The following is a 22,439-nucleotide window of genomic DNA, read 5'->3' as shown; positions in this document are numbered from 1 at the left end:
CGCCCGGCCTTTTTTTTTTTTTTTTTTTTTTTTTTAATTTTGAGTCAGAATCTTGCTCTGTTGCCCAGGCTGGGATGTTGTGATGTGATCTTGGCTCATCGCAGCCTCCACTTCCTGGGTTCAAGCAGTTCACATGCCTCAGCCTCACTAGTAGCTGGGATTACAGGCGTGTGCCATCACACCTGACTAATTTTGGTATTTTTAGTAGAGAAGGAGTTTCACCATGTTGGCCAGGCTGGTCTTGAACTCCTGGCCTCAAAAAAATTCGCCCACCTCAGCTTCCCAAAGTGTTGGGATTGCAGGCGGGAGCCACTGTGCCCAGGAGTTTGAGACTAGACTGGGCAGCATAGCAAGACCCTGTCTCTACAAAAAATTAAAAAATGAGCCAGGATATGTGGCACGCACCCCTGTCCTAGCTGCTCCAGAAGCTGAGGTGTGAAGATTGCTTGAGCTCAGGAGGAGTTGGAGGTTGCATTGAACTATGATGGTGCCACTTTACTCTATCCTGGGCAACAGAGTGAGATCCTGTCTCTATTAGAAAAAATAAAAATAAAATAAAATAGGCTGGGTGTGGTGGCTCATGCCTGTAATCCCAGTACTTTGGGAGGCCGAAGTGGGTGGATCATGAGGTCAGGAGTTTGAGACCACCTTGGGCAATATGGTGAAACCCTGTCTCTACTAAAAATACAAAAATTAGCCGGGCATGGTTGCTTGTGCCAGTAGTCCCAGCTACTTGGGAGGCTGAGGCAGAAGAATTCCTTGAACCATGGAGGTGGAGGTTGCAGTGAGCTGAGATTGTGCCACTGAACTCTAGCCTGGGTGACAGAGTGAGACTCTGTCTCAAAAAAAAAAGAAAGAAAGAAAGAAAGAAAAAACAGAAAGGAGTGCAAGTGACCTGAAGTTGTACCCTAAGAGACTTAGATATCTAATCATTGGATCTGGGTTGTGGGAAATCAGAGGGAGTATAGGTCAAGGAACAGGTGTGGTCAGAGTAAGATTTTTGTGAGGTGCTTGAGTAATCAAGGCAGGGGACAGTTTCAAATGACGACAAGATCCAGGGATAAAGAAGTGAAGACCAGGTGCATGAAACAGAATTGTGCTGAAGATTGCTGGTCATGGTAGCTCACATCTGTAATCCCAGCACTTTGGGAGGCTGAGGCAGGCAGATCACCAGAGGTCATGAGTTCGAGACCAGCCTGGCCAACATAGTGAAACCCCTCTCTACTAAAAATACAAAAATTAGCTTGGGCATAGTGGCAGGTGCCTGTAATTCCAGGTATTTGGAAGGGTGAGGCAGGAGAATCTCTTGAACCAGGGAGGCGGAGGTTGCAGTGAGCCAAGATTGCTCCATTTTGGACGACAGAGGGAGACTCCATCTCAAAAAAAAAAAAAAGGAATTGAGCAAAAGATCATTGGAACTAAAAACATTCATGAATTCTAATGTACAGTAGTTGGTTGGGTTGTCTTCATGGGTGTTGAAGTGTTCTAAGATTGTGATAGATTTAGTAGAGAAGGCTGTGAGCTAGGTTCCTAGGTTTTTTGGTTTTGATTTTTTTTTTTTTTTGAGACACAGTCTCACTCTGTTGCCAGGTTAAGTGTCATGGCTCCATATTGGCTCACTGCAACCTCCGCCTCCCGGGTTCAAGCGATTCTCCTGCCTTAGCTTCCCAAGTAGCTGGGACTACAGGTACACGCTACCATGCCCAGCTAATTTTTGTATTTTTAGTAGAGATGGGGTTTCACTATGTTGGCCAGGATGGTTTCCATCTCCTGAACTTGTGATCCGCCTGCCTTGGCCTCCCAAAGTGCTGAAGTTACAGGCATGAGCCATCGCGCTTGCCCCGAGGTTCCCAGGTTTTTAACGAATGAAAACATGTATCTAAGGAATTAATTAGAAGATGCTAGGTGATGAAAGGACACAGTTGGCCCTGTTCATGGTTCTGCACCTGCAGATTCAACCAACCATGGATTAGAAGTAGTTGGGAAAAATAAAAAATAATATGACAATTAAAAAAAAAATAAGGCTGGGCGCTGTGGCTCACACCCATAATCCCAACACTTTGGAAGGCTGCGGTGGGTGGATAACCTAAGGTCAGGAGTTCAAGACCAGCCGGACCAATATGGTGAAACCCCATCTCTACTAAATAGAAAAATTATCTGGGTATGATGGTGTGCGCCTGTAATCCCAGCTATTTGAGAGGTTGAGACAGGAGAATTGCTTAAACCCAGGAGGCAGAGGTTGCATTGAGCCAAGATCACGCCACTGCATTGCAGCCTGGGTGACAAAGTAAGACTTTGTCTCAAAAAAAACCAACCGACCAAACAAAAAATACAGTATAACCACTATTTGTATGGCGTTTACATTGTATTAGGTATTATAAGTAATCAAGAGATGATTTAAAGTGTATGGGAGGATGTGCATAGGTTATATGCAAATACTGTGCTATTTTATTCTTGAGTCAAGAGTTCCACTCTGTTACCCAGGCTGGAGGGCAGTGGTGCAATCTCAGCTCACTGCAGCCTCCACCTCCTGGGTTCAAGCAGTTCTTGAGCTGCAGCCTCCCGAACAGCTGGGATTATAGGCACCCGCCACCACACCTGGCCAGTTATTATCATTATTATTATCATTTTTTGAGATGGAGCCTTGCTCTGTTGCCCAGGCTGGAGTGCAGTAGTGCGATCTCAGCTTACTGCAACTTCTGCCTCCTGGGTTGAGGTGATTTCTGGCTTTTTTTGTTTTGTATTTTTAGTAGAGACAGGGTTTCACCATGTTGGCCAGGCTGGTCTTGAACTCCTGACCTCAAGTGGGCTGCCCAACTCAGCGTCCCATGGTGCTGGGATTATAGGCGTGAGCCACTACATGTAGTCTAATTTTTGTATTTTCAGTAGAGATGGGTTTTCACCATTTTGGCCAGGCTGGTTTCGAACTCCTGACCTCAAGTAATCCACCTGCCTCGGCCTCCCAAAGTGCTGGGATTACAAGTGTGAGCCACCATGCCTGGCCTGTGGTATTTTGTATCAGGGATTTGAGCATCCATAGATTTTGTTATCTGCAGGGGGTCCTGGAACCAGTCCTCATAGATAACAAGATAAAACTGTATATCTCAAAAGTGAAGCCATAAAGGAAGGTGATCATGATCTAGAAGGTTTGGTAGAAAGACAAGACAGTGACAATTATTTCTGGCTCTGTGGGGGTAAAGGTTGTAGTAAAGAGAGAAATGTGAGAAAATACTTGAGGGAGACAGCCAGGTTTAAATCAAGGTAAATAAGTGGAAGGACCATTGTTCAGAAAGATTTGAGGAAGCCTGGGAGTTGGTATGACAACAGTGAGTATTTTCTTGGGCATAGTGTAAAGATTTGGGCAGTGACAGTTTGGAAAAAACCAGGGTTGAGGACCTACAGATTAGTAAGATAGATCATGATTCGTATCATAATTGCCTTTGCCTTTGGTGACCTGGGATCATAGAGATCAGAGGGCATGTTGGAAGTTATCGATTGACTCAATTGTCTGAGCTTTGCAAGTTGTTTTGGTACTGAAACTGGTTTAAAGATCCAAATATTATATGACTTGATGTTATAGAGGTGGTAAATGTTTTTTATAAAGTTAGTGTCAAAGGCAGCAAAGACCATATTCTCGGTGAGGGGTTGAATAAGCAGAGTTGAAATCACTTGTTAGGTAAAGGCTCCCAGGAGGAATGTGGTGAAAAACTGATTGTGTCCAAGGACTCCTGTGATGCCTATAGAGGGGCTATAAAGCTCAGGTTGAGGGGATTGTGGTGACAGGGATCATTTTAGAATAGAGTGATTATCAGTTTAAAATTGAATGGCTTGGCCGGGCGCGGTGGCTCAAGCCTGTAATCCCAGCACTTTGGGAGGCCGAGGCGGGTGGATCACGAGGTCAAGAGATCGAGACCATCCTGGTCAACATGGTGAAACCCCGTCTCTACTAAAAATACAAAACATTAGCTGGGTGTGGTGGCGCGTGCCTGTAATCCCAGCTACTGAGGAGGTTGAGGCAGGAGAATTGCCTGAACCCAGGAGGCGGAGGTTGCGGTGAGCCGAGATCACGCCATTGCACTCCAGCCTGGGTAACAAGAGTGAAACTCCGTCTCAAAAAAAAAAATAAATAAAAAATAAAATAAAATAAAATTGAATGGCTTGTGGATATATGCTAGAAGGAAACAGAAATGAATACCTATTAGGATATTAGAATACAGGTTACAATTTTTTCTTTTTTTGAGATAGAGTCTCACTTTGTCACCCAGGCTGGAGTGCAATGCCACAATCTTGGCTCACTATAACCTCCACCTCCCAGCTTTTTTTTTTTTGAGACGGAGTTTCACTCTTGTTACCCAGGCTGGAGTGCAAATAGTGTGATCTTGGCTCACCGCAACCTCCACCTCCTGGTTCAAGCAATTCTCCTGCCTCAGCCTCCCGAGTAGCCGAGATTACAGGCGCCTGCCACCATGCCCGGCTAATTTTTGTATTTTTAGTAGAGATGGGATTTCGCCATGTTGGCCAGGCTGGTCTCGAACTCCTGACCTCAGGTGGTCCACCTGCCTTGGCCTCCCAAAGTGCTGGGATTTATAGGTGTGAGCCACTGGGCCTGGCCAGATATGGGTTAATTTTAATTTTTAATTTTAAAATATGCTAACTTTTTTTTTTTTTCTTGAGATATTCTTGCTCTGTCACCCAGGCTGGAGTGCAGTGGCATGATCATAGCTCACTGTAGCCTCTAACTCCTGGGCTCTGGAGATCCTCCTGCCTCAGCTTCCTGAATAGCTGGTACCACAGGCACGTACCACCACACTCAATTAATTAAAAAAAATTTTTTTGTAGATAGGGGTCTTGCTATGTTTCCTAGGTGTCTTAATTGTCTTGAGCTCCTGGGCTCAAGCTATCATTTTTTTTTTTTTTTTGAGGTAGGGTCTCTCTCTGTTGCCCAGGCTAGAGTGCAGTGGTGTGACCTTGGCTCACTGCAACCTCTGCCTTCTGGGTTTGAGCAGTTCTCTTATCTCAGCCTCCTTATTAGCTGAGACTACAGGTGCATGCCACCATACCTGGGTAGGTTTTTGTTGTTGTATTTATTGTACAGATGGAGTTTTGCCTTGTTGCCCAGGCTGATCTTGAAACTCCTGGGATCAAGTAATCCGCCCACCTTGGTCTCCCAAAGTGCTGGGATTACAGGCATGAGCCACCATACCTGACGTTTTTTTGATGGGGGCCTCACTGTGTTGCCCAGGCTGGACTTGAACTCCTGGTCTCAAGTGATTCTGACATCTCAGCCATTTCAGCATGAGAATTTGTCATTCTCTTCCTGGATGGGGATCATAATGTTTTCTCTTCTTCCTTCTCTTGTTTTTTTTTTTTTTTTTTGAGATGGAATCTCACTCTATTGCCCAGGCTAGAGTGCAGTGGGGTGATCTCAGCTCACTGCAGCCTCTGTCTCCCAGGTTCAAGCAGTTCTCTGCCTCAGCCTCCCAAGTATCTAGAATTACAGGCACCCACCATCATGCCCAGCTAATTTTTGTATTTTTAGTAGGGATGGGGTTTCACCATCTTGGCCAGGCTGGTCTTGAACTCCTGACCTTGTGATCCACCCACCTCGGCCTCTCTAAGTGCTGGGATTACAGGAGTGAGCCATTGCACCCAGCTCCCCCCTTGTTATACTATGCTTGTCCCATCCAATTTCTGACTTCACTCTTTTTTTTGGTATGTTTTTCATTGTCTTACAGTTTCCTCTCTTGTATGGCCATACTATTTTATGGCCCCTTCTCTGGTAATGTTCTAGTTTCTATTCTTGCTTCCAGCTCCATGAGTCTTTCCTCCCACTTACCATGCAGCTGAGAGAGAATGAGAGAGTACATTTTTACCTTTAAGACAGAGAATCTGTTTGTCATTCCTTTTTGATTAAACTCTCATAGCACTCTTTCTTCACAAGCTGATGGTCAATTTATAGAACCTTTGGATCAGGTGCATCCCCCTATGTGATAGTTACACACAGGAATCAGGAGCATGTAGTTTCTATGTGGAGATATGGGTTGACGGTGAAATAAGAGACTCCTTAATCTGAAAGGCATTGTTGATAGAGCTTTTGCCTTGAGAGAAATGACTGTAAGTGTGCTGACCAATCTGTCAAAGATGATGAGAGCTAGACTACTGTGCACCGAGAGTGACAAAATCCTTTGATGGTTTAGACGAAGGCCAGTGTTTACACAACAAGGACATCAAGGCAGGCTTCATGAAAATACTTGACTTTAAGATTGAGGATTATTTCAATAGGAGGAGATTAGGGAGAATGATGCTGGCGAATTTATGGACTTGGAAGGCAGAGAGAAGATACTAAAGCAGTGTAATTATAAATACAAAAGTTCAGATAAAAAACCTGGGGGGCATATTTAGGAAATACAGAGTAGTTCATTATACAGCAGCAGGGAGAAGGAAAGCTAGGTCCAGAGTAGTAAGGCCCTTACATGCTAAGCTAGGGAGTTGAGGTGCAACTTGGTGTTCATTGTTTGTCTTAGAGTTCTCACTAACCTTAAAGTTGCTGAGAATTTACAAATGAGTTGTCGAGTCCAGAAAGTGATACAATTTCTTATTGAGATAAGATTGTACATCATTTAAACCTTAGTTTTGTGACATTAGTGTGTAACAGTTATTTGTAAGTATTTCCTCTTATTTATTTATTTATTTATTTATTTTTTAAATTTTAAGATGGAGTCTCCCTCTCTCTCCCAGGCTGAAGTCCAATGGTGCGATCTCAGCTCACTGCAACCTCTGCCTCCCAGCTTAAGCTATTCTCCTGCCTCAGCCTCCCTAGTAGCTAGGATTACAGGTGCACATGACCATGTCCAGCTAATTTTTGTATTTTTAGTAGAGACAGGGTATGTTAGTCAGGCTGGTCTCGAACTCCTGACCTCATGATCTGCCCACCTTGGCCTCCCAAAGTGCTAGGATTACAGGCTGAGCTACTGTGCCCAGCCTCCTCTTAGTTTTTAAAGTTTTGAGATAAAATTAATATACTATAAAATTTACCCATTTAAAGTATATAATTCAGTGGTTTTTAGTAGATTCACAGTAGCACATCTGTCACCAACATTTTAGAATATTTCAGCATCCCAGAAAGCAACCCTATACACACAAGCAGTCATTCCCTGTTTCTCTCCCAATCTTCCCACCCCTAAATGACCACCAGTCTACTTTGTATCTGTATGGATTCATCTAGTTTGGAACATTTCATATAAATGGAATCATACAAAATGAGGTCCTTTGTAATCCTTGTGTTTTTGGCGTGTTTTCAGGGTTCGTACATGTTGTAGCATGTATCCATACTTCTTTTTCATGGCTAAATAATATTTCATTGTGTCAATATAGCATATTTTGTTTATCCATTCTTCAGTTGATGAACATTTGGGTTGTTTTCATTTTTTGGCTACTATGAATTATGCTATTGTGAACATTAGTGCACCTTTTTTGCGTAAATGCATGTTTTTATTTTTCTTTGGTATATGCTTAATAGTGGAATTACTGGGTCATATGGTATCTCTATGCTTAACTTTTTGAGGAACTGCCAGTGTTTTCCAGAGCACCTGCACTGTTTTTTATTTCCACCAACAAAAATTGTTCCAAGTAACACTTTTTTTGTTCTGTTTTGTTTTGAGGCTGGTCTCGCTCTGTTGCTCAGACTGGCATCCAATGGTGCAATCACATCTTACTGTGGTCTTGACCTCTGGGGCTCAAGCAATCCTCCCATCCCAACCTCCCAAGTAGCTGGATCTACAGGTGCACTCCACCACACCTAGCTAATTTTTGTGCTTTTTGTAGAGATGGAGTCCCATTATGTTGCCTAGGCTGGTCTCCAACTGAATTCGTGGGCTTAGGCAATCCTCCTGCCTCAACCTCTCAAAGAGCTGGCATTACAGGTGGGAGCCACTGTGCCAGGGCCCAGCCAACACTTAATTTTCTTTTCGATTATAGCCCCCTTAGAGGATGTCAAATGGCATCTCATTTGGTTTTGATTTGCATTTCCCTAATGATTAATGACATTGAGCTTCGATTCATGTGCTTTTATTAGTAATTTGTATATCTTTGTTGGAGAAATGTCTTTCAAGTCCTTAGCCCATTTTAAATTTAAATTAAATTAAATTAATTTTTTTTTTTTTTTTTTTGAGACGGAGTTTTGCTCTTGTTGCCCAGGCTGGAGTGCCATGGTGTGAACTTGGCTTCCCAAGTTCAAACAATTCTCCTGCCTCAGCTTCCTGAGTAGTTGACACTACAGGTGCATGCCACCATGCCAGCTAATTTTTGTATTTTTAGTAGAGACCGGGTTTCTCCATATTAGCCGGGATGGTTTCAGTCTCTTAACCTCATGATCTGCCTGCCTCAGCCTCCCAAAGTGCTGGGATTACAGGTGTGAGCCACTGTGCCTGGCCATTTTTCTTTTGTATTTTTAATAGAGACAAAGTTTCTGCATGTTGGCCAACCTGGTCTCAAAGTACTGACCTCAGGTGGTCCACCTGCCTCAGCTTCGCAAAGTGCTTGGATTATAGGCATGAGCCACTGCACCCGGCCTATTTTTTTTTTTTTTTTTGAGACAGGGTCCTGCTCTGTTGCCCAGGCTGGAATGCAGTGACATGATCAGGGCTCACTGCAGCCTCATCCTGTCAGGCTCAAGTGATCTCTTACCTCAGCCTTCCAACTACGGCGTGTGCCACCACACCTGGCTGATTATTTTTTATGTTTTGTAGAGACAAGGTCTTGCTGTGTTGCTGATGCTGGTCTTGAACTGTGCTCAAGCCAACTTCCTGCTTCGGCCTTGCAAAGTTCTGGGATTACGGGTGTGAGCGCCGTGGTGCCTGTCTCTAATTTTTAAAGTGATTTTGTTGTTGTAGGAGTTCTTTTTATATTCTGAATACTAGTCCATTATCAGATAGATGGTTTGCAAATTATTTCTCCTTTTCTATACATTGCCTTTTCACTATCTTAATAGTGAATAATATACAAAAGGTTTTAATTTGATGACGTCCAGTTTATCTTTTTTTATCATCTGTTACCTATGCTTTTTGTGTCATACTTAAGAAATCATTGCTAAATCCAAGGTTGTAAATGACTCTCCCTTTTTTTTTCCCTAAAAGTTTTGTAATTTCAGTACTTACATTTAGGTCTTTGATATGGTTTGAGTTCAGTTTTGAATATAGTTTGAGATAGATGGTCCAACATAATTCTTTTATGTCTTTGAGTTAATGTTTTGCTGAACCAACATAATTCTTCTGTATTTGCATCCAGTTGTCCCAATTCCATTTTTTTCATCTTTTATGAAATTAATAAAGTACTTCTTCATATTTTACATAATAAGATATTTCTTCATACTTTATATACTGTCCTAACATCCCATTCAAAGTATTAACTATACAGGCCAGATACAGTGAGTGGATGGATTATGCATGTAATCTCAACACTTTGAGAGGCAGAGGTGAGAGGACTGCTTGAAGTCAGTAGTTTGAGACCAGCCTGAGCAATGTAGCAAGACTCCATCAGTGCAAAAAAAAATAAAAGAAGAAGGCTGGAGGCAGTGGCTCACACTTGTAATACCGGCACTTTGGGAGGTCGAGGTTGGAAGATCACTTGAGTCCAGGAGTTCAAGACCAGCCTGGTCAACATGGTGAAACTCTGTCTCTATTAAAAATACTAAATATTAGCCAGGGGTGGTGGTCATGCACCTGTAATTCCAGCTATTTGGGAGGCCGAGGCACGAGAATCACTTGAAACCTGGGAGGCAGAGGTTGCAGGGAGGTGAAGGTTGCAGTGAGCCAAGACTGCACCATTGCCCTCCAGCCAGCCTGAGCAGACTCTGTCTCAAAAAAAGAAGAAAACATATTACCATTCAAGTGAAGATAAAATGTGTGTCATTTGTGGAATATTAAAGTTGGCATATACGTCATAGAGGTTGTCTTCAGTCTCCCTTATTTTATAAATGTGGAAAGAAAGACCTAGAGAAGTTAACTAATGTCCATTGTTGTATAAGTAATCAGTTAGAGATCATACTTTAACCCAGGTGTTTGCAAGTTTTTTCTATAGAGGGCCACATCGTAAATATTTTAGGCTTAGTGGTTCAAGAGGCAAAATAGCATATTATCTAGGTACACATATTAAAAGAAAACCCAAATTTCCACAAATTTTGTATTGATGAAGATAGAAAATTTAATTTTTTAGTACTTTTTCATTTTGGTAATACATGTCTGCAAATGGGAAGAATGGAACTCCTAAAAAGAAAAGAAGAAAAAAAAATGGAATTCTTTTTTGGGCAGGATAACAATTTGATTAATTAAGGTTCAAAGTAAATGTTGCCTAGCCTCAATCAGTTGCAAATGTTCATCTATTATTATCTGTATGAAGTTTCATATAATCTTTGAAAATGTCATTTTTTAGGCCGGGCGCAGTGGCTCATGCCTGTAATCACAGCACTTTGGGAGGCCGAGGCGGGTGGATCACGAGGTCAGGAGTTCAAGACCAGCCTGGCCAATATGGTGAAACCCTGTCTCTACTAAAAATATGAAACTTTGTTAGGTGTGGTGGCGCGTGCCTGTAGTCCCAGCTGCTCGGGAGGCTGAGGCAGGAGAATGGCTTGAACACGGGAGGTGGAGGTTGCAGTGAGCTGAGATGGCGCCACTGCACTCCAGCCTGGGTAACAGGGCGAGACTCTGTCTCAAAAAAAAAAAAAAAAGAAAGAAAATGTCACTTTTCACAGACCAGTCCTGCCAGTTACTGATACACGTGTTCACAAGCATGTGTTTCTAATTGAGTCTGTTAATCTCTTGGAAGGCATTTTAAGAATTGTGTTAGGGCTGGTGTGGTGGCTCACGCCTGTAATCTCAGCCCTTAGGGAGGCCGATGCACAGATCACTTGGGTGGAGCTCTCGACCAGCCTGGCCAACGTGGCAAAACCGTCTCTTTACTAAAAATACAAAAATTAGCTAGGCATGGTGGTATATGCCTATAATCCCAGCTAATCCGGAGTCTGAGCAAGGAGAATGTCTTGAACCTGGGAGGTGGAGGTTGCAGTGAGCTAAGATTGTGCCCCTACACTCCAGCCTGGGCAACAGAGTGAGACTTGGTCCCCAAAAAAAAAAAAAAAAAAAAAAAAAGAAAGGAAAAGAATTCTGTTAGATTCTTCTGATTTTTAAAACATTAATCAAAGAGTAATTACTTTAAATTTAAGGCTAGGTGGAAGCTCCTCAATTGCACAAGTAGATTTTGAAATGGAGAAATTCCCTTTTCATTTGCATCAAGTTCTGAAAAATGCTGCTGGAACTGTAAAATGCTAAACTTGGAAGCTATATTCACTGCAACTTCGTATGGGAATGAACTTCTCTCATATTGTTTTAACCGTTGACAGCAAAGGCGATGTATGCACTTTGACATTACTTGTGGTTCAAGCAATGTTGGTTTTAATTGAAATGACTTTGTTGCAGCATAAGTTCTGCATATAATCACTGTTTTGCTATTTGACTAGGTTGAATTCATAGAGACACATGCTGAAGTCTGTCAGAAATGCTAATTTCCAAAGCCATTTAGTGTTCAATTAATAGTGGGTGAGGGTGGTCTCATTCAGAAAAATTCCAGCTCACCCTGAGTTTAAAAAATTGCAATAAGGCTGGGCGCAGTGGCTCATACCTGTAATCCTACCGCTGGATGGCTGATGCAGGTGGATCACGAGGTCAGGAGTTCAAGACCAGCCTGACCAACATGGTAAAACCCTGTCTCTACCAAAAATACAAAAGTTAGCTGGGCGTGATGGTAGGTGCCTGTAATCCCAGCTACTAAGGAGGCTGAGGCAGGACAATCGCTTGAACCTGGGAGGCGGAGGTTGCAGTGAGTTGAGATTGTGCCAGTGCACTTCAGCCTGGGCAACAGAGCGAAACTTTGTCTCCAAAAAAAAAAAAAAATTGCAATAAAGTTTTCTCTCTGCTAAGCTCAATAATTGCTTCAGAAAATAAACAAGAAGTTTATTTTCTCTGGATACAATTGTTTGGCAGCTGTAGTCAGACATGATTTAGTTAACTTACCCTTGCTAAGTGACTTTCCTTGCTTGGTTAATAGAGATGATATTCAGAACCTTACTTTGGTTGCATCCTAATTTGTAGTTTTTGTTTTGGTGAAATTTACCTGTAAAGAAATATTCCACTTTATTTTGTTTATTAATATTTATTATTAATTTTTTTCTTTTTTTTTTTTTTTTTTTTTTTTTTTTGAGATGGAGTCTCATTCCATCACCCAGGCTGGAGTGCGATGGCATGATCTCGGTTTACTGCAACTTCCGCCTCCCAAGTTCAAGTGATTCTCATGCCTCAGGTTTCCCAGTAGCTGGGATAACATGCCTGGCTAATTTTTGTATTTTTAGTAGAGAGGGGGCTTTGCCATGTTAGTCAGGTTGGTCTCTAATTTCTGGCCTCAAGTGATCTGCCCATGTAGGCCTCCCAAAGCACTGGGATTACAGGCGTGAGCCACCGAAGGGAGAATTGCTTGAATCCAGGAGGCAGAGGTTTCAGGGAGCTGAGATCGAACCACTGCACTACAGCCTGGGCAACAGAGTGAGACTCCGTCTCAAAAAAAAAAAAATGCATTTTTGACTTAATGGTATTTTCAATTTTGATGGATTAATTGAGATAGTACCCCACTGCAAGTTGATGAGGATCTATATTTGTGTGATTCCAGGTTACTGGAAAATTATTTCAGTAACCTGTATGTGTACATTGGTTAGCAATGTATTTTTCACTGAGTCACAGTTAGAAAAGTTAAAGAAATATTTATATAGCATACATGATATCAAGTAAGAAGTGTCTGGAATCCATGCAGACTGGCTTTCTTCCATGTACAACTTCTTCAGATTTGTTATTTCCATTGGATAAGCTTCAGGTTTCTTTTATATATTGATGTTCTCCAGTGCTATTTTTAGTGTGGCTCTCTCTTCTTATTCAGCTTCTGTGGTTCTTTACCTTTTGTTGGGTGATATACCCCTTGGAAAATTTGATAAAATTTATTGGCCCTTTGTTAAAAATTGCTTGTTGTATCTTATACAAACTTCTGTTTATAATTTTAGGAGTTTCACAGGACATCCGCTTGCAAGCTCGTTTGTAGATTCCAGATCAGAGCTCCACCTATGTGCTACACCTGAATAATTGCACTTACTTTCTTTCTTTTTTTTTTTTTTTGAGATTGAATTTCACTCTTGTTGTCCAGTCTGGAGTACAATGGCGTGGTCTCGGCTCACGGCAACCTCTACCTCCCGGGTTCAAGCGATTCTCCTGCCTCAGCCTCCTGAGTAGCTGGGATTACAGTCATGCACTACCACGCCCGGCCAATTTTGTATTTTTTTTATTTTTATTTTAGTAGAGACAGTTTCTCCATGTTGGTCAGACTGGTCTCAAACTCCTGACCTCAGGTGATCTGCCTGCCTTGGCCTCCCAAAGTGCTGGGGTTACAGGCATGAGCCACCTCGCCCAGCCCAACTGCATCCACTTTTATAGTTTGAAATACATTGATTTTCTTCAGTATGATTCTCTGTCCAGAGCACTAGACGCTGATACTCATTTACTTCCTCGCCTTGCATATGTGAATATTCTATTGTACTACTCCACTTATGAAACTCTGTAGTTCCTGGAATACATTTTTCTGTTTTTAAATCCTTGACTCCTTGGTTATGAGGCCTTGATGCTTCCTTGTTCTTTAAGACATTCTCCCTGCTTAGCTTCTGTAATACTACTCTCACGTATTTATCTCTTATTTCTGTGACTACTCTTCTCTTCCTTTTTCCTAGATTCTTTTTTCACCAGTTGTCCTGCGAATGTCTATCCTGACCATAACCGTCTGAAATATTTAACTCTACATTTTTGGGCAGACTTTTTCAAACTCCTGGCTTTAGTTACTTCCACATCTTTGTGTTTAGCTAAGGTTCACCTTTTTTTTTTTTTTCTTAATCTCCAATGCTTACTGAACATTATCACTTAGATCGATGGTTTCTAAATGTTTAGGGGATTACCTACTCCCTTAAGAATGTGATTAAGGTATATCTCTCTCCCCAGAAAAGTACACAGCATACTAAATTTTGGATACTGTTCTAGGGTGTTCCTGGACTGCTTTCAGCCCGTCCATGGATTCCTTGTGGGATTCTAATTACGCAGATATTGTTTAAGATGTTCCTGAGCTGCCTTTAATTCAGTTTGTCCAAAATTGACAGTATAATCATTGCGTCTAACCAATTTTATTGTTATTCCTCTCCCTAATGCCTCTAAATGTAATTATTTGCTTTTTAATTATTTACTAAAAAATTTATTCTGCAAATATATGAATGCTTCATATCCAGCACCAGACCTGAATATGCAGTGATGCACAAAATAGACTTGGTTATTCAGTTCTTTCAAAGCTTACTCTATAGCATAGTGATTAAAAATGTGAACTTTGGAGCCAGAGTATCTAGGTTCAAATTTTGACTCCTTACTGCTTTGTGACCTTGAACAAATTACTTAACCTTTCTCTTAACCTTTAACTTAACCTTTCAGTTTCATCATCAGCCTGCTTTACTGGTTATTAGGATTAGATGAGTACGATGAGTACGGCAAATACTGTATGTATGTTAGCTTTTATTCATGGAGGAGACACTGAATAATCATAAGTAAATAATTATACATTTTGATAAGTACCATGAAGGGATAGAACAGGGTACTTTGAGAGAGAATTTAAATTAGGGAGTGGGGATAGCATTGCTAAGGAAGGGACTGACATTTAGACAAACTGGTAGAATGAATAGCTGTTACCCAGGTGAAGGTTTGTAGGGACTGGAAGCAAAGCATTTCAGGCAAATAAAAAGGCAGTGCAAGAGCCCTTCTGGGAGAAAGTGTTTGGAGCATTTGAGAATAGAAGGTCATTGTGCCTGGAGTATGATGTGTTATGGGGAGAATGATTTGAACGCAGAGATCTGTATCCGTACTAAAGAGGTTAGATTTTATTCTAAATCAAATGGGAAGCTAATGGAAGGTTAAAAATGGCAGAAATGGCATGAACTGATTTATGTTTAGAAAGGGTCCCTTGATACTGTGTGAAGAATAGATTAGAGGAGAGCCAGAATGAGAGAGCCTAGAGAGAGAAAAGAAAAGAAAAGTCTGTTGCAGTAGTCTGAGTAAGAGCTGCTGGTGGTTTGGACTAGGTTGGTGCATTGGAGGTGGAATGAAGTGTTTGGGTTCAAAATGTTTTAATTGAGTGCTTCTGTGTGCCATGTACCATTGATACGATCTGAGGGTACAGTGTAGAGGTTAAAAAGGACATATAGGCTGGTCGCGGTGGCTCACACCTGTAATCCCAGCACTTGGGAAGCTGAAGTGGGTGGATCACAAGGACAGGAGTTGTAGACCAGCCTGGCCAAGATGGTGAAACCCCGTCTCTACTAAAAATACAAAAATTAGCCGGGCATGGTGGCAGGAGCCTGTAATCCCAGCTGCTTGAGAGGCTGAGGCAGGGGAATCACTTGAACCCAGGTGGCAGAGGTTGCAGTGAACTGAGATCAACCACTGCAATCCAGCCTGGGTGACAGAGTGAGACTCCATCTCAAAAAAAAAAAAAAAAAAAAAAAAGGACATATAGTCAGTCTGTAGTTTATAGGGATGGGATGAGCAGGAGAGAGAAGACAATTATACAAATAAATATAAAAAATAGACCTGTGGTAAGTTCTAGGAAGAACAGTAAGTGGTGTTTTTATAGAGTATCATGGTCAGGAAGGTCAGTGATGTAGAATGAACAGGAAGATTTGATAATTGATTTGATGTAGAAGGAAAGGAGAGGAGGATATGTAGATGAATATGGAGAAAAATCTTACTGGGTTCTAGTCTTGTCATCTTCTATACTATCTTGTTTGTTTGTTTGTTTGTTTATTTATCGAGATTGAGTCTCGCTCTGTCGGCCAGGCTGGAGTGCAATGGCGCAATCTTAGCTCACTGCAACCTCTGCCTCCGGGTTCAAGTGAGTCTCCTGCCTCAGCCTCCTGAGTAGCTAGGATTACAGGCACCTGCCGCCTCACCCAGCTAATTTTTGTATTTTTAGTAGAGACAGGGTTTTACCATGTTGGCCAGGCTGGTCCTGAACTCCTGACCTCAGGTGATTTGCCTGCCTCAGCCTCCCCAAGTGCTGGGATTACAGGAGTGAGCCATTGCATCCAGCCTTCCACACCACCTTAACTAGTAACCAAAAGTAATTCTTTACTTCCTATGGAAATTATTCTATTCTGTGATCCCTCAGTATAATTTAGTTGCTTTTTGTTTGTGCTTCCATTACACCCCAGGCAGAGAGTCAGTAGCTTTCTTTATTCTTTGCTGTCATCATTGAGTATTGGTTATCTGATAATGTCTGATCATTGATTGTAAGCTTTTGAGGGCAGGAATCATGTCTCTGTGTTCGAGGATATGTACATGGTAAATACTCAGTAAATGTTTGACTTGAGAAATATTAACTCTGCTCTTTTTTGTCATGTGCCTTTGCATAAGCTGCCCCTTCTTAGAATGCCCTTCCTTCCCTTGTCTGCTTTGTCAACTTCTAGATATTCTTTAGCACTAAGCCTTACTTGATACCTCAGTGACAGTTCCTGCTACCACTGTGCTTCTATAGTTCTTAATTTTAATTGTTTTTTGAGACAAGAGTCTCACTCCGTCACCCAGCTGGAGTGCAGTGGTGTGATCTTGGCTCACTGAAACCTCCGCCTCCCTGGTTTAAACAATTCATGTGCCTCAGCCTCCTGAGTAGATGGAATTACAGGTGTGCGCCACCATGCCTGTCTAATGTTTGTATTTTTAGTAGAGACTGGGTTTCACTGTGTTGGCCAGGCTGGTCTCAAACTCCTGACCTCAAGTGATCTGCCCGTTGGAGCCTCCGAAAGTGCTGAGATTACAGGTGTGAGCCACTGTACCTGGCCCTATAATTTTTCTTTTGCATATCTCTTATAAATATTTGGTAGTGCAGAGTAGGGATCTAAATATTCAAAAGAGTAAATGTACGTCATGAGCATCATGGACTTGGAGATTAGATGAATATTTTTCTTTTTTTTTTCCTTCTTTTATTCTGATACTAACTCCAGGTAGGATGAATATTTTTTAACTGTCCAAGCCCATTTCCAAGTAACCTAAGTTATTTTCATGTGGTCTTAGTCCATTTTCTGCTGCTATAACAGGACACCACAGAGTACGCAGTTTATAAACAATAGAAGTTTATTTGTCTCACAGTTCTGGAGGCTGGGACTTTATACGCTTTGTAGGTTTTGTATGTTCCTTTAGTATTCCCAGAGGCTTTTTCCACACTACCAACTACAGTTTTGCAATATGATTATTCTGTCTTTTCAATCAGAGCTTGAGCTTTTTGAGGGGAATTGTTTTTATTTATTCATTTTCCCCAGTTTTAGGGCTTAGCACATAGTTGATGCTTAATAAATATTTAACTCATTGTAGCCTTATTTACTTATGCTAATAACAATAGATAACCCCAAGAATGTAGAGTGGAAGTAATCATGAGATGAAAAATATTGCCTCTACAATTTGTAATCTCTACAATTTGTAATCTGTATACGTATAATTTGTACTGCATTCAAGTTGCTTGAATAATCTTCATGTTCTCTATTTCCATACAGCCTTTTCCTCTTTTTAAAACAGGTGTAGCTGGGCGCAGTGGCTCATACCTGTAATCCCAGCACTTTGGGAGGCTGAGGCGGGTGGATCCCCTGAGGCAGGATCACCTGACCAAGATGGTGAAATCCCTTCTCTACTAAATATACAAAAAAATTAGCTGGGCATGGTGCTGCCACCTGTAATCCCAGCTACTCAGGAGGCTGAGGCAGGAGAACTGCTTGAACCTGGGAGGCAGAGGTTGCAGTGAGCCGAGATTGTGCCATTGTGCTCCAGCCTGGGCGACAGAGCGAGACTTCGTCTCAAAAAAACAAAAAACAAAAGAACCCACCAAAAAAAAAAAAACAAAAAAAAAACCCAGGTGTTCCCCTGCCCTCCAGTGGTTACATCACAGCTAACAATTTTAGTAAAGGTCAAGATTATAAAATATTTTTACAGTGTTTATTTTGAAGGAATATGTAAAATCTGACATAGCAAGATCCTATCTCTACATTAAACAAAAAAAAATTAGTCAGGCATGGTGATATGGCCTGTAATTTCAGCTATTCAGGAGGCTGAGAAAGGAACATCACATGAGCCCAGGAGGTTGAAGCTGCATTAAGTCATGATCACACCACTGTATTCTAGCCTGGGTGACAGAGTGAGACCCCATCTCTTAAAAAAAAAAAATTCCATTTGGTTCACTTTTCAAATAAAACAAGTTTCCCCCACTTTTTTTCCTCATATATGTGATATGTTTGAAGCCTAGTATAAACTAAGTGTAACTTAACCTGCCTCTTCCTTTGCCATCATGTGCTCCACAGTTTTTCCTAGGTATGTGGTAATTGGGTAGGTGGTTCACTGTCTGACCTTGGTTTTACTACACTGCTCTGTACTGTTACCAAAGTTGCAGGATCTTGCCCCAGAGTAAAGACTTTTCTGTTTTTCATGTTTCCCCCACCCCAATTCCCAAAGTAGTTTCCAAATCTTGTGGCTGTCCTTTGGTCTTGACTGAGATGTCTCTTGGCCAGCATCCTCTTCTGTATTGTTACTGATGAGAAGCTGACTCTTGACTTCTTGGCCAAGTGACTTATACCCAATCCCAGTCCTGTTGTATATTGTTTTTTTTCTATGAACACCAAATCTTAGCTATCTAGGGAGGCTCCTGTATGGCCGATCAGTCATTTCTAAATACCTGTTCTCTTAGGCTGGGTGCAGTGGCTCACGCCTGTAATCCCAGCACTTTGGGAGGCTGAGGTGGGCAGATCACGAGGTCAGGAGTTCGAGACTAGCCTGGCCAACATAGTGAACCCCTGTCTCTGCAGGCAAGCAAGCCAGCTAGCAAGCAAATAAATAAATAAATAAATAAATAAATAAATACCTGTCTGTAAAGAGATTTTCAGTGATATATCACAGCAAAAGGACCAATGTAGTGAATTTTTTGTCTATCTAAATGTATTAAAAATAAGACTATTATGAGATGTTCTTTCTAGTGGTTTTTAATCTTAAAGCGATCTTTTTTTTTTTTTTTTTTAAAAAAATATAGTAATAATAGATGATGGATTTTTTTTTTTTTTTTTTTTTGAGATGGAGTTTCGCTATTGTTGCCCAGGCTGGAGTGCGGTGGCACAATCTCAGCTCACTGCAACCTCCGCCTCCTGGTTCAAGTGATTCTTTTGCTTTAGCCTCTCGAGTAGCTGGGATTACAGGCATGTGGCACCATGCCCGGTTGATTTTGTATTTTTAGTAGATACAGGGTTTCTCCATGTTGGTCAGGCTGGTCTCGAACTCCATACCTCAGGTGATCCACCCGCCCTTGGCCTCTCAAAGGGATTATAGGCATGAGCCACTGTGCCCAGCCGATGATGGATGTTTTGTAAGATAAATTTTGTTCACCTTACGATGGTCCTCTAAATACTTTTTTGGGATATTTTGCTGGTCTGTGATGTCCAATAATTGGGGAATTCCTATGATGACCACCATAGCTCTTTTCTGTGAGGCAGTATTGCCTTTCATGTAAAGTAAGGATGGCTGCTTTCATATGCATTTACAAAAAATTTTCCAGTATATTTTTTTCTCATAGGTGTCTTGATTTTTGCCTAATTCCAGCTTTGCAGTTTACTTGATCTATCCCCTCTTCTCTGGCTAATAACTCTAGTTTCTGTTTTTATACCCTTGTCGTGTATTTTAAATCTCTGTGCAGCCCTTGGCTTAGTTAGATAAACTTGTTCTTCCTAAAGCTTTCCTAGATAAGATGATTCTTCTAAGGGGTTAATATTATGTTTAAAACTTTCACTGTGTTTCTTTTAGACCTATTATTTTTTGATTCATAATCCTTCTGAATCTGTCTTTCTGAACTTCAACTGTTTTATTGTTTTCTGACATTTTTCCTTTGTTATTATTTTTTTGAGACAGGGTCTCACTCTGTCACCCAGTGTGCAGTGGTGCCATCATAACTCACTGTGGGCTCAAACTCCTGGCTTAAGCTATCTTCCTACTTCAGCCTCTTGAGCTGGGACTGCAGGTGTGTGCCACCATGCCCAGCTAATTAAATTTTTTTTTTAATAAAGATGGGAAGTCGTTATGTTGCTTAGGCTGGTCTCAAACTCCTGAGCACAATCAGTCCTCATGCTTCAGCCTCCCAAAGTGCTGGGGTTACAGGCACGAGCCACTGTGCCATCTTTTAAAATAAATATGGAGTCTCACTATGTTACCCAGGCTGGTCTCAAACTCTTGGGCTCAAATGATCCTCTCACCTTGTCCTGCCAAAGTACTGGGATTACAGGTGTGAGCCACTGTGCCTGACTGACATTTTCCCTTTAGAATTTAGTAAAGCAAATTCACTGTTACTAAAGTGTCCTTTCTTTAATATATTTGCTGTTTTTTTTCCTTATAGATGAATATGTAACAGATGGTAGTCTCCATTACAACTTGTTGCTTCCATTACCAGATGGTATTATAACATTTTTTCCAATTTGTTCTAAGAGTCTGCTGTTTTTATTGATTTTCTAGGTAATACAGTTGTCCCTCAGTATCTGTGGGGGATTGGTTCCAAGATTCCCCCCCAGGATACCCAGATTGTCAGATGCTCAAGTCTCTTCTATAAAATGGCATACCCCCCCAGGATACCCAGATTGTCAGATGCTCAAGTCTCTTCTATAAAATGGCATAGTATTTGCATATAACCCATGTACATCCTCCCATATACTTTATTATTTAGTTTACTTTTTTTTTTTTTAGACAGAATCTTGCTCTTTCACCTAGGCTGGAGTGCAGTGGTAGGATGTCAGTTCACTGCAACCTCCGCCTCCTGGATTCAAACAATTCTTATGCCTCAGCCTCCCGAGTAGCTGGGAATACAGGCACATGCCACCATCCCTGGCTAATTTTTTTATTTTTAGTGGAGATGTCTGTGTTGGCCAAGCTGATCTTGAACTCTTGACCTCAAGTGATCTGTCCACCTTGGCCTCCCAAAGTGTTGGGATTACAGGCATGAGCCGCCACGCCAGGATGAAGGACTTTTATAAAAACAAAAGCAAGCATCTTTTGAAACTTGGTCTGTATGTAGCCTTTATTTGATGAGTGTTCTTTATCATACTGATATTTTAAATGAGGCCCTACATAGCCCAGGAGTTTATTCATGGTAGTGGTTTCATCTGAAGAGTGAGGTCTTTTTTTTAGTCAGTTGAGAGAGGATGTTTTAGAAGTCAGAACTGAAAGGATTGGATCTGAATAGATTGGATTAGGAGGTTTGTCTTAGTGGAGTCTGTTAATTAAGTTTGTGCTGTAGACATCTGAAAAGTGCATGAGGTGCCAGTCTTTGCTCTATCCTCAGTGTATAGAAGGCACTCAGATATTTGCTGATTAGGGAAAGTGTGTATGTAAATGTGCCTGTGTGTTTATAGGACAACCTGGGATCAAAACTGTGTACTTTCTAGGCCAGATTGTTAAATTGCATGCATTCTCTATAGTTTTTTTTTTTTTCTTTTCCCTTAATATTTCAGAAAAATCCCCTTGAAAGTTCAGCTTAGGAAAATCAAGGCAAAGACTTTTGTGTTAGGCTGGACCAATAAGTTGAGCTATGATAACTGAAAAAGGTGGAACTTAGGAGCATCACTTTAGCAGTTAGCTTGGCATTTTTAAACCTTGGGTTATACATGGATGCCTTTTAAAGGAGGAAATTTCTTACATTATCCGAAGTATACAACTAAGAACTTCAGTATGAGACTACTGCATTAAAAGTTGAATGTAACCATTTAAATAGTTACTTGAAGCAAATAAAAAAGAAAAACGAAAAACAAGTGGTTGCTTTGTACCTGCACGATGGTAAACCCAAACTGGATCCCTGAAATCCATGTGGTGGTATTTTTAGAATATCATATAAAAACAACACAAGGTCTCATAGGATCCTTAGATTCTTGACATCTCCTGATGTCAAGAATTCTTGACTTTCTAGGTTAGGCAGACTCCACTTTGAAAAACTATGGATAGGTTTTTTCTCCCACTGGGATATTTAGTACTGAATCTTGAAAGTTCAGCATTGTTTTTTTTTTAGAAGTATTTAGTAATATGTTTGCTTGGTGTAGGGAAAGAGTACCAAAAGAGAATCTCCATTCCCCGTCTTCCCCATGAGTTGTCCTGGCAGATCCCTCAATTAGAGATCATTTGGGTTAACTTGGTTAACCTGTCTCTTTGGGGATGCATGGTTGTTAACCAGTCATTCACATACCTTAGGATCAGATGTTTTAATGCCTTTTTTTTTTTTTTTTTTTTTTTTGAGACAGAGTCTCGCTCAGTCGC

At 41.2% G+C, this 22,439-nt stretch overlaps 1 protein-coding gene across 5 annotated transcripts in view; it reads left to right on the top strand.

The window, feature by feature from the left end:
- MGA (MAX dimerization protein MGA) overlaps positions 1-22,439 on the top strand; it is a 158,511-nt gene that overhangs the window by 26,647 nt on the left and 109,425 nt on the right. Inside the window, exon 1 of one of the 5 annotated variants that reach the window (XM_032251207.1) lies at positions 11,210-11,261. The exons of the other annotated variants lie outside the window; for them this stretch is intronic. The gene's annotated coding sequence lies outside the window, so the exon portion shown is untranslated. Of the gene's footprint in view, positions 1-11,209; positions 11,262-22,439 lie in introns of those variants that run through there. 5 annotated transcript variants of the gene reach the window in all.

Source organism: Sapajus apella, unplaced genomic scaffold, assembly GCF_009761245.1.
Source record: "Sapajus apella isolate SASKATOON/1434 unplaced genomic scaffold, GSC_monkey_1.0 scaffold74, whole genome shotgun sequence".
In the NCBI taxonomy this organism is placed as follows: domain Eukaryota; kingdom Metazoa; phylum Chordata; class Mammalia; order Primates; family Cebidae; genus Sapajus; species Sapajus apella.
Note: the sequence above shows the minus strand (reverse complement) of the source record. Positions and strands in the feature narration are given on the sequence as shown.